Raw genomic sequence first — 13,052 nt, forward strand, 5'->3', positions numbered from 1 at the left:
TGACACATAGGATAAATACTTATTCCCTTCCCTTTCACTCCTAATCTTGGAAGTGATATCTGCCTTGATCATATAGACAATGGAACATTGAGATTTTGCTTCCATGCTCTTAGGTTACAGCTATCGAGTACTGGGCTCCAATTAGAGGCTAAAAAAAAAACTGTACAAAACCTGATGCATATAGAGAGTTTAGTAGTTATAATCACCTAGTCTATTGCTAGCTATTATACTTCATCTTGGAACCACTCTATCCACCTAGAGTTTAAATCAAAATCCATTTTCCCAATGTCCATGGCATATCTCTGAAATCTAGAAGCACCATTATTTACAGTGGAAACTTTCTGGATGATCCATTATATTAAAATGATGTATATACAGTATCTTAAGAGGCTGCGTAATAGAAAGTGTGCATAGGGCAGTTAGTGTATTCAATCCTTACTAAGAATTAAAAACTCAAAACTTTGCATTTTAACCCAGCTGTTGATCCAACATATGATCTTGATAAATAACAAATCCTTTATTTGTGTATTAATTTAATAAAATGGTGAAAAAGGAGATAAAAATGAGAAGTAGTGAGGAATAATTAAATTAGGCATATCATCTTAGTTATAAACCTAAATCCAACAATGACTCTCTGTAGAACTTTGCACAAGTCATAGTTTCTGTGGCACTAATTAGCTATTGGTAAGAGGGAGATTGTTAAACTGCTACCTAACTTCCAGACCAAAGTTTGACATTTAATAAGTCTGTGATGATCTTTGAGAGCCTATAGTAAAAAATTAAAAGTGTAAATGCAGAGCTTTCCATAAGTAATGAACTTTAAGGAAACTTTTCTTAAAGGTATAAGGTAAATTTAATCAATATGAAACTCTGTTAGCTTTCTCATCCCTTGGTAAATTTTATTTAATCATAGAACAAAACATAGTCACCTATCATTATCAAAGAAAACTGGTTCACAAACTCTATGTTAACACAATTTTGTAATGAGTAAAACCAACAGAAAAATATACTGATTAAATTATTAAACCACCAATTTTAATCCTGTATGTCAGTAGAATCTAAATTTTCACCTCCTATTCTTGCAACATTGCCAATAACAGCTAAAAGATTAAAAGAGAATGTCTACCATAAATTCCCTTAAGAACATTTAACCCAAATAATGAAGTACCTAACTCTTTTATCCTGTTGTGACCTTATTTTAAATAAACATAATGAATGTTTTATATAGTAATAATTTTCCCACTTCTATTGCCCAGAGCATTAGTGTTTTAGCCTGGGAACAATTTGAAATTAAATTGTTCCTTATTGTCTTTAAACTATGATGATCTTGCTGTCTTATTTGATGCTAGATAATAAAAATAATTGTAGTTATGTGATAGCTTGAGAACAAAGTAAGAGGGATAGACTTCATTAAAGATAATTGCATACAGTAGGAGAAACTATGTTCTCTCCACCTTCACAAAGCTATTATGTAGGATTCTCTTTGCACTGAACTTTTACTCTTCAATTGGCCCAATTGAATTTATTATAGACAGCCACAACTACTTGACTGCCATCAGTAATTGGCCAGTCTCTTGAGTTTCCGAAGTGGCAATTATGCAAAAGCCCATAGACCACTTATTATAGTATCCAAATAATGAGGTTTCATTTTGGTACCTATAGCACAAGTGTGATATCGCACACAAATCCTCATTGCGGTTTTTTAATTGGAGCCTATATAACTATCGAGAACCAATACGGTCCAAACAAAGATGAATCAATTCCTCTCAGTGTTTTCATCTCATTAATCTTCTCATTTGTGCCAAATACATTCAGATGTGATGATAGAGTTTTCCCTGTATTCACTTGATTGAGTAAAAACAAAAAGATAATTTATACCTTTAGCTATATAAATAAATTTTAAAAAATTTTTTTTAGAAAAATGAATAGGTCACATTAACATTTATCTACTCCCTTTCTTAAAGTACGTAAAAGGTGCTGGGAGAATAGGCAGAACCTCAATGAAAGCCAAAATTCAAGTTTTGGGTGGAAAGAAACTGAACAGGTGAGAAGAAAAGACAGCAGTTGGGATGTGACATTTTCAGTTGTACTTCCTACTTTCAAATTGTTCTGTAACCCCTTAAGTAGCATGGGAAAAGTCTGAGAAAAGAACCATGTAGCAAATTAAAGCTTTTAAAAAGGAATTTAGCACATTTCAATATTATACTACAAAACAATTACAAACAAGCAAAATAATAATAATAATAATAATAATAATAACAGTACCTTGCGCAGGCTTAAAAAGTAAGAAGACTACATCTTCCTATATACTGGGCAATTCAGATTACATCATCAAATCTAACAATACTTTCATAAGTCAAGAAATGATTTTCTAATAAAAAAAGTCTTCAAAAGAGCTGTGATTTCATTAGTATAGATATTCCCTCCATCGATACAGATTCAACTCATCTATACCTTCGTGTGGTCTAAAAAAAATCATTATCAGGTGATCAAATATCTGGTGATAACTTTTTCTAGAGGTCTTCAGGAGAAAAAGTGCCACCAACCCTTTCCTGCTTGGTCAGACCTGCCAAAGCTTATACTCCCCTGGCTTAACTTTCGGGGACTCTAGGTTATCCCTTTGCCATAATGACTCATGGAAGGAGGGCATTAGTGACAAGGAAAGTGTCACCATAAGTAAAAAGAATAAGGATTTTCTATAAAGGGGGCAAAAAAATGGTCCATGTTAACTTAAGGACTCAGTACTTAAAGATATTGTGGCCAGGGCAGAGCCAAGATGGTAGAGAAAAGGCAGGGTCTTGCCTAAATTCTCCCAAATTCCCCTCCAAACATCTTTAAATAATGTCTCAAAATGAATCTGCAGTGGCAGAACCCACAAAAGGACAGGGTAAAACAATTTTCTAGCCCAAGAAAACTTAGAAGGTTGGTAGGAAAGGTCTGTTGCACTGTCCAGTACAGGCCATGCCTCAGCAAACCAGCAGCAAGCCCTGAGAGTGATTGAGTCATCGGCTGTGGTGTGCGGCTTCCAGAGCTCTCAGCCCATAGACGGTAAGGGGGCAGACAAGATTACAGGGGTCCCTTTGCTGGCACTGAATACAGGACTCTGATGCATTGTCCTACACGGATCCAGGTCAGATTCCTGGGTCACAGATCCAGGGGAAGGAGAAGCACTAGATCACTAGCATACCAGATCTTGGGGAGTAGGGTCTCTGGTCACAGCACTGGGGCAGAAAAAGAGTGCTTGTGGTCACTCAAAGACCAGAACACAGGCCAGAAGAATAGTAAATACAGCTCTCCTTAGATCACACCACCTTGGAAAAGCTCAAAAATTTATAGACCCCTCAGAACTAGCTCTTAAAACAGCTGAACAAAAAAGCTAAAGCCTGGGACAATGTCCCCTCCACCCTAGGAACAGAGCCCAACTTTAACATCAAGTTAAAAGTCAAGAAAGAGGCTGGAAAAATGAGCAAATGTCAACAACAACAAAAAACCTTGACCATAGAAAGTTACTATGTTCACAGGAAGATCAAAACACAAACTCAGAAGACAAAGTCAAAACTGCTACATCCAAAGCCTCAAAGAAAAAATGTAAATTGGTCTCAGGCCCAAAAAGAATTCCTGGAAAAGCTCCAAAAGCATTTTAAAAATCAATTAACAGAGGTAGAGGAAAAACTGGGAAATGAGAGTGATGCAAGAAAATAATGAACAAAGAGTCAACAGCTTGATAAGGGAGACACACAAAAATACTGAAAAAAAATAACACTTTAAAAAATAAGCCAAATGGTAAAGGCAGCACAAAAATCCACTAAAGAGAAGAAATCCTTAAACAGCAGATTTGGCCACATGGAAAAAGATGTACAAAAATTCACTAAAGAAAAGAACTCTTTAAAAAGTAGAATTGGCCAAAGGAGGTACAAAAGCTCACTAAAGAAAATAATTCCGTAAAAATTAGAATTGAGAAAGCAGAAGCTAAAATAAAACAAAATCAAAAGAACGAAAAATAGAAGAAAATGTGAAATATCTCATTGGAAAAACAACTGTCATGGAAAATAGTTCGACAGATACTTTAAGAATTATTGGACTACTTGAAGGACATAACCAAAAAAGAACCCAGGTGTCATCTTTCAAGAAATTATCGAGGAAAACTGCCCTGACATTCTAGAACCGGAGGGTAAGGCAGAAACTGAAAGACTCCATTGATCACCTCCTGAAAGAGATCCCAAAATGAAAACCCCCAGGAATATTATAGCCAAATTCCAAAGTTCCCAGGTCAAGGAAAAAATATTGCAAGCATCCAGAAAGAAACAATTCAAATATCATGGAGCCACAATCAGGATAACACAAGATATAGAAGCTTCTACAATAAAGGATCAGAGGGCTTAGAATATGATATTCCAGAGGGCAAAGAAGCTAGGATTACAACTAAGAATCACCTATCCAGCAAAACTGAGTATAATCTGTCAGAAGAAAAAATGGATATTGAATAAAATGAAGATTTTCAAGCATTTCTAATGAAAAGTCCAGAGCTGAATAGAAAATTTGACTTTCAAATAAAAGACTCAAAGAAGGGAAACAGGAAAGAGAAATTATAAGGGATTCAAATGAGTTTAAACTATTTACATTCATACTTGGGAAAATGATACTTGTAACTCCTAAGAATGCTATCATCATTGGGGTAGTTAGAAGGAGTATATATACGTATACATAGACAAAGGGCACCAGTGCAAGTTGAATATGATGGGATGTCCAAAAAATAAAATCAAGGGGTGAGAAAGAGAAATGAATTGGAAGAAGGAAAAGGGGAGAGTTAGAATGGGGTAAATTATCTCACATAAAAGAGGCATAAGAGAGTTTTTACAGTGGAGGGGAAGATTGGGAAGGTGGAAGGAGAAATGCTTAGACCTTACTTTCAATGAAATTGGTTCAAAGAAGGAATAATATACACAGTCAGTTGGATATAGAAATCTATCTTAACCTACAAGAAAGCATGAGGGGAGGGAGATTAGAGAAGGGGTGAGGCTGATAGAAGGGAAAAACACTTTTGAGGATATACAGTGTGAAAGGAGAAAGAGAGTTGGCTAAAGAGGGTGTGGGGGAATAGGCTGGAGAGAAATACACAGTAATCATAACTATGAAAAAATATTACAGCAAATTTCTCTAGGCCTCATTTCTCAACTATACGGAGAACTGACTCAGATTTCTAAAAGTAAGAACCATTCTCCAATCGACAAATGCTCAAGGGATGTGAACAGGCAGTTTTCAGATGAGGTAATCAAAGCTATCTATAATCATATGAAAAAAATGGTCTAGATCACTATTGATTAGAGAAATGCAAATTAAAAAAACTCTGAGGTATCACCCCACACCTCTCAGATTGGCTAACATTACAGAAAAAGGAAGATGACAAATGTTCACGAGATGTAGGAAAAGTGAGATATTAATGCGCACTGAAGACAGAGTTGTGAACTAATTCAACAAAGCAATTTAGAACTATGCCCAAAGGGCTATAAAACTATGCATACCCTTTGACCTAGAAATACCACTAGTAGCTCTGTATCCCAAAGAGATTAGAAAAAGAAAAGTAAAAAGACCTACATACACAAAAAACATTTATAGCAGCTCTTTTCTGGTGGCAAAGAATTGGAAATTGAGGGGATGCCCATCAACTGGGCAATGGCTAAACAAGTTGTGGTATATGATTGTGACAGAAGATGGAATACTTTTGTATAAAAAATGATGAGCAGGATGCTCTCAGAAAAACCTGGAAAGTGAAATAAGATGATCCAAGAGAACATTGTATATAATAACAGCAATATGACACAATGATCAACTGTGAATGACTTAGCTATTCTCAGCAATACAATGACCCAAGATAACTGAAGAACTTATGATGAAAGAGGCTATCTCCAGAGACAGCTGATGGAGTTTGAATGCAGATCAAAACTTACTTTTTAAAAACTTTATTTTTCTAGTTGGTGGTAGTGTGGTTTTTTTAGGGTTTGTGTTTTTTTTCACAACATGACTAATATGGAAATATGTTTTGCATGATTGCACATGTATAACCTATATCAAATTGCTTGCCTTCTTAATGAGGGAGGAGGGGAGTGGGAAGAGAGAGAATTTAGAACTCAAAAAAAATTTTTAAATGTTAAGTTTTGTTTTCACATGTAATTGAGAAAAATGAAAATACTGAATAAATATATTATTAAAACATTAAAAATATTGTGAAAGTACAGCTTCTCAAGATTAAAAGATGAAAGGAAAGCCAAAGGAAGACCTGTTTCTTCAACCTTTGGCTCAGTCAGTCAATCAACAAGCATTTATTAAGAACCCTTATATGCTAGGCATTGTGCTAAACAGTCTAGTATTACAAATAGAAGCAGAAAGACAGTTCCTGCCCTCAAGGAGCTAATGGGGAAGAAGATGTATAAAAGAGAACTGAAAAGCCTGGAGAGGCATAAGGACCTCTTCAGCCTGGGCCTCCTTCTTAAACTGGAGGTTCTAGAAGGAACCACCCGATCAAAAAATGAGGTCACAGGGGTGGAGGGTACTTCTAATTTGAGGAGTTGTGTTGTTTGTCCTTCTTTTAAAGAAGACCAATAACATCAGAATGAGTGATGTCTTGACTTGTCCCTGAATTGGATTTAAGTGAGGCAGAGTTGTGAAATCATCAGCTTCATTATTATAGAGTCATCTAAATCTAGTGGCAAGACAAAAGTCAAGATGACTAGTGACAGCTCAGGGTGCATCTTGGCATCTTCCATGTCTGATGAAGCTTTAATAGTGGAATTTTAATAGCATTCTACTGTGCCTGCTTTGGCCACTTTCATGGCCATTGGAACAAATTGTTATCGTCCACCTATTCCACTGGGAGAAGTCTTCACATGCTTGGGGTAAGGATCTCCCTAACTCACCGACAGGTTTAAAGCCTGTAGTCTACTCTCAACCTGGTTTAGCCCATCTGCTGAGATGGTTTTTACCAGGGTGTGGCCACTATGCATGCTATAGCTTCCTGGAGCCACAGATGGGAGTTGGGTGATAGGTGGGTGAGCAGCCCTGAAAAGAACTCAGCACTCTCACCAGAGGTGCTAGTCTTCACTGAACACCCTAAACACTCCAATGTGAGAACTAGTCCTGGGGTGGAAGAAGCCTCCAAGGTAAAAGGTTTCCAAGGTATGTTATAGAAAGTCCTGTGGAGATGAGTAATGTAGCCGGCAAAGGGATGGAACAACAACCACCATTTGTCTTTCAAATACAAATTTTCCTATGCTTAAGATCTCAGCAAAGAACAAAAGGTGCTTACTTACAACCCAAGTTGCTTCACTTTCTAGTAAGTCTGATATGTTCCCTTCATTTTTTCAGTTCTAGAAGCACATGGGCCCAAGTCTCCCAGTGAGGTCTAACTTGTAGGTCTTAGAAAGAATGTTAGACTAAGAATCAGGAAGTTGAAATCCTAATTCTCAGTCTCCATTAACTAGCTGTGACCAGGGCTCTCAACCTCAGTATTCTCATCTGTAAAATGAGGGAATTTCATAAGAATGTCTTGCAAACCCCTGACCCAATAAATTTTTGCTATCAAAAGTTTTTACTTTTTAAAACTTATAAATTTAACAAAATGATCCCTCCTTCCTGTTCCTTGTATCTTTAGCTTCTATCTTTTCCACAGCACAAGGGCTGGTCTCCTGAGCTCTTGAAGGGCAAAGCCTTGGCCTCTGGCACAGCAGTTCAAGGTAGCGAAATTTAGATATTTTATCAGTCTGCAGTAGAGTCTGAGATAGCATGAAATGGACTAAATGATCCCTAAGCACACCTCCAGCTCAAAAGTTCACCAATCCACTCACTGCTTATGCAGCTTCCCTGAGCTGAGCTGCCCCTCAACTGAACCAAATACTACCTACACTTTGAGGTCCGGCACAAGATCCTACTTTTTCCATGAAGCATGCACTGTCTCCCCTTCCTCTAGAGTTCTTATACTCTGTACCACACTACATAATTATCCAGTATCTACTGCTATTTATCATAGTCTTGTTTCAAGAATTCGTCTGTAAACTCCCTCAGGCCGAGGGCTTCATTCAATATTTCTTTTGCTGCCCCAGTACCTAATATAATATGGATCATGTTATTGACTCAAAAACAACTTCTTGGTTAATGATCAGTGTTGCTATTCAAAAAGCAAATCCTATGTAGAAATTAAGCAAAGTAAAGATGAATGGGAACTACTACCTAGCACCTAAGATCATAGGATTTAGAGCTATGCTAGGATTTAGAGAATAAAGAACAGAGTTGAAATTTAAACCTCCTTCTTTTTGACTCAACTTCAGGGCTTTGCCAGTTTCACCTCTTTTAGCTACTTATTAATAACATATATATAGTGCCTTACTATTTCATTTGATCCTCAAAACCCATTTTACCAATGAGGAAACTGAGGTAGACAGGATTAAGTGATTTGCCCAGGGTCACACAGCTAGTAAGTATGCAAGCCTGGATCTGAACTCAGGTTTTCATGATTGAAAGTCCAACACTCCATGCACTATGCTTAGCTGCTTTTCTTAAAGATGTGGAATATGCCACCATAGAAGTTTTCTAGTTATTCCAAACTTCCTTAGCAAAGTCTTAGCTTGAGTGGGCATACTTTAAAACATACTCTCTACAGATGCAAATGCATTTTGAAAAAATAGGCAAGATTATTACATCACTATTGGATCAGAAGAACCCATACAGTCATAACTACTGTATAAATGGACAGTTTTTTTAACCATAATTTAGATCAAGCTAATTCAAACCTTTAAATCAATGATTTCTCATCTAAACCCATTTCCAATTTTTTTTAAACCTCCATCTTGGGAAGAGCTTATTACATTGAAGAATTAATCACTAAGCCATTTCTGAGAAAGGAAGTTTTTCCATATTCATGCTACCAAGCAGATGTCAGTGGTAGAATATTACCTCACTATATTATTAAAAAGGCAACAAACTCAATTTCTTGAAAGTGAAACATAATAATTTTCACACGTTCCTGTGTTTTCATTTTCACAGATATAATGTTTCTACAGAAGGGTGAACCTAATGCAGGGCTGGACAACATAGTTTCCTTTCTTTTTTAGTGTTTATCTTTGTAAGAAGAAACAAACCTTTGATGTTCAATTAAAAACCAGCCTGAATAACCACGAAGAAGGAGGGAGACGCGACCATAAGAGATATTAAAACTTAAATTATGATAGCTTTACCCAAGAAATATTTTTGTTCTAAACTTCTTTGAATATTGTTCTTATAAGAGTTGCAATTATATTTATACTATGGGTTATTCATACACACTGAGTTCTTCTTACTGAAATTGAAATCCTAATTTGTTATTTAATAACCAAGTTGGAATGAGAAACTAGTTCCTGAAAACAATAGTGCCTGTGGTCCCTATAACGTCACAAGATATGGGGATGGAAGAAAAAAAAAGGAAGGAAGGAAGGAAACAAAGAAGGAGCTTCTACTTACTGCATTTATTAAGAACCTATTATGTTCCAGACACTGTGCTAAGTGCTTTACAAATATTATCTCATTTAATTCTCACAACAACCATAGGGGGTAGATGCCATTATTATCGCAATTTCACAATTAAGGAAACAGAGGCAGACAGACATTAAGTGACTTTCCCAGGGTCATACAACTTGTAAATGTCTAAGGCTGGATTTGAACTCAGTTCTTCCTGACTCCAGATCCAACACTCTATCCACTGCCCCCCACAGCTGCTTCTAGCTTACAAAGGTTATGCATGGACTCTCTGCATAAGCATCTGATCTTTGGCAACAAAATAGTTTTAAGTAGATGGTCTGTGATACTGAATCAACAAATATTTATTAAGTACCTACTACATACAGAGAACTAAGTGAAGAATATCATACCAAGAAGCATAACATCATCCCTATTCTTAAACAACACAATCTCATTGAGGAGACACTCTCTGCTGGTTGGTCCCTGAGGATTGGTGGCCTCATGGGATCCTGAAGCTGCCTTTCCTCTGTCCATTTAGTTTGTCCTCAGAGTGTCTCTCTGCTCTGCTGCCATTAGCCACTGCCCCTCTGGTGGACATTACATAGGAGCTGCAGATCCTCCAACCTTTCTCAAGTTCACAAGGTAATAACCTAATCAAAAGGAGGGCAAAGGAGAAAGAAGACGCTCTCCCTTCTCCTACTTCACCCCATCCTTTCTAAGGAGTCCTTCCTTCACCATTGAATTTTACAACCACCTGACTGACAAAATCTAAAGTAGCTTGCTGTTTTTATATAATAGACCCATAGGGATACCAAGGAACAGGCACATTCAATTACATCAATTATTGATACAAACATTTAAAAAATATTTTACTATAATTTCTCCTATCTGTGAAAATGTACTTTAAATATAAATAATTACAAGCAAAGATCATAATTTTACTTGAAATAAAAATCTTGTAATCTCTAGTATGTGTAAATGTAGGGCAGCTAGATGGCACAGCGGATAGAATGCCAGGCCTGGAGTCAGGAAGACACCTTTCTCTGAGTTCAAATCTGGTCTCAGATACTTACTAGCTGTGTGACCCTTGCCAAGTCACTTGATCCTGTTTGCCTCAGTTTCCTCATTGGTAAAATAAACTGGAGAAGGAAATGGCAAACAATACTAGTATCTTTGCCAAGAAAACCCCAAAAGGGGTCATGAAGAGTTGGACATGACTGAGAACAAGTGAACAACAACATGTGTAAATGTACTCTATCAAAGTGACAGTTTGCATCTTTGAGACATTCTTAAATTTCAGTCCTTCGAGAGTTAATAATCACAAGATACTTCCGGTGTGGCAACTCTGCTTTTATCCAATGACTCAAAGCCCCTAAAATCCTATCAAATTGATTAAGGACTTATTCACACCTGGTTTATTTTTGACTGATTGATTCATTTTAGATGTTTTGATCATCTGGGGTAGAAATAGTTCCCTTTAAAGGGGAAAGATACTTGGTTTCCTATTGGATACAAGATATTAGATACTAGGTAGGATAGCTCTAATTGTCAGGAAGCTTTTCCTTACATCAAGATTAAAGTTACTTCTTTACGGTTTCTCCTCATTGTCCCCAGTTCTGTTTTCTAGGTCCACAAAGAACAATTCTATTAGCTCTTCCATCTGATGGTCCTTTAAACCCTTGAGGACTGCTAGCTATCATGTTCCTTTTCAAGTATTTTCTTATCCAAGTTAAACAATCCCAGTCTCTTCAACTGATCCCGCTATGGCATGAACTTGAGGACCATCACCCTCTGATCTGCTTCCTCCAGCTTTATTTATAAGATTCTAAAAATGTGGTGCCTTGAACTAAACACAATATGGTTTTTCCTTAATGTAAGTATACTATTTCGTAGGCCTCTTCCCTGTACTCTGAATGGTGAGTACAGCACAGGACAGTGGAACTACCAACCCCTTATTTCTGGACACTATGCCTCTCTCATTACAGCCTAAGATCACCTTCTCTTTCCTGGGTGCCATTTTACACTGTTGACTAGATTGGTTAAAAACCCCTAATCTCTTTCTCTGCAAACTGCTTTCTAGCCATTGCTCCTCCATCTTTCACTTATGAAGTTGAGCTCTTAAATTCAAGGATAAGACTTTACGTTCATCCCTATTAAGTTCCATCACATTAGATTTGGTCCAATGTTGCCACTTGTCAACACCTTTTTGAATCTTAACTAAAATGGGACATTTATCCCCTAACTTTCTGTCAGTGGCACATTTGATAAGCCTGCTAGCTGTGTCCTTATTCATTTCAGTGATAAAATGTTAAACAAGAAAGGGTCAACTACAGAAACTAGGGAATATTCTAGTAATGACTTTACTTTCAAGTTTGTATCAAACCACTACTCTTCTGGTCAAGTCATTCAACGAGTTTCAAACCCACAATTGTATGATGATCTAGCAAACATCTCACCACCTTTTCCACAAGAAAACTGTGAGAGACTTTATCAAATACTTCGTGAAAATTAAAGGAAACTATTTTGACTGCATTCCCTGATCTACCTGACCAGTAACCCTATCAACAAAAGAAATAAGGTGAGTGTGGCAATGAGTTGTTCAATGCTTGTTGAAGTTACACTGCCTCTTTGTTATAATTTCCTTTTCTATCTGTTCACTAACCAGTCCTTTAAGATTGCAAAAATGCAAAAATTTTCCCAGAATCAATCCTTTGGCTTAGAGTTTAGAAGATTCAAAAAAAAAATCTGAATTTCCCCCTTTCTTCCTCTATTAAGTCCTCCCAAGTCTGAGAACTAAAAGCCAAAAAGAAACTCTACAAATGATTTAGTCTATTTTCCCTAAAGAATAATTCCAAAATCAAGGCTAAGGTCAGAATCAGCATCTGATGCCAGTAAGAAAATCCTTAAAGAGTCCATACAAATATATCCAGGATTTATGGTATAGTACAAGTTACACAAAGTTCATATCCCTTACTTGCAACTATTAACATGAAGAGATTATTCCCTAAAAACACACAACAGACTTTACAGGCTGAACTTGCCTGTTTTCCTGTATTCCCAAACAACAACTGAGATAGGAGGGAGAGGAAGAAGATGAGAAGTGAGAAAACTACCAGCCTCTCTCTCACCAAACAAATCATTATTAATTCACATAAGTGATATGAACATCAGTTACCCTACATCTGTTTATGTTACTGGGGGCAAAAAGTAAGAAAGAAACCTATAATTACATGACATAATAATATAGATTTAACACTTGCCTGACTCCTAATTACGAATGCTCACACTTGTACAAAGTTGTAGAAAATTCTAACTTAAATGAATATAATTGTTGATTAAAAATCCTCAAGTATATACAGATAAGCCCAAAGTTTTAAGTGCCTTAAGTAATGCTTTGGTTTTTGAAATGACAGACAATACGTCAAGATACAAAACCTGCCAACCACATAGTATACTCCTAGACAATGTACTCCCTTTGACTCAATTAAAAGGAAGTACAAATCTAATCTAAGTGCAAATACCTAAAAGTCAATTTCTAAGATGTATGTTAAATGTTCCCTTAAAGG

General features: G+C 36.6%; 1 protein-coding gene across 1 annotated transcript in view; it reads right to left on the reverse strand.

The window, feature by feature from the left end:
• Window positions 1-13,052, reverse strand: part of PLGRKT (plasminogen receptor with a C-terminal lysine) — a 59,715-nt gene that overhangs the window by 4,717 nt on the left and 41,946 nt on the right. The gene's annotated exons all lie outside the window — the stretch shown is intronic.

Source organism: Trichosurus vulpecula, chromosome 9 (assembly GCF_011100635.1).
Source record: "Trichosurus vulpecula isolate mTriVul1 chromosome 9, mTriVul1.pri, whole genome shotgun sequence".
In the NCBI taxonomy this organism is placed as follows: domain Eukaryota; kingdom Metazoa; phylum Chordata; class Mammalia; order Diprotodontia; family Phalangeridae; genus Trichosurus; species Trichosurus vulpecula.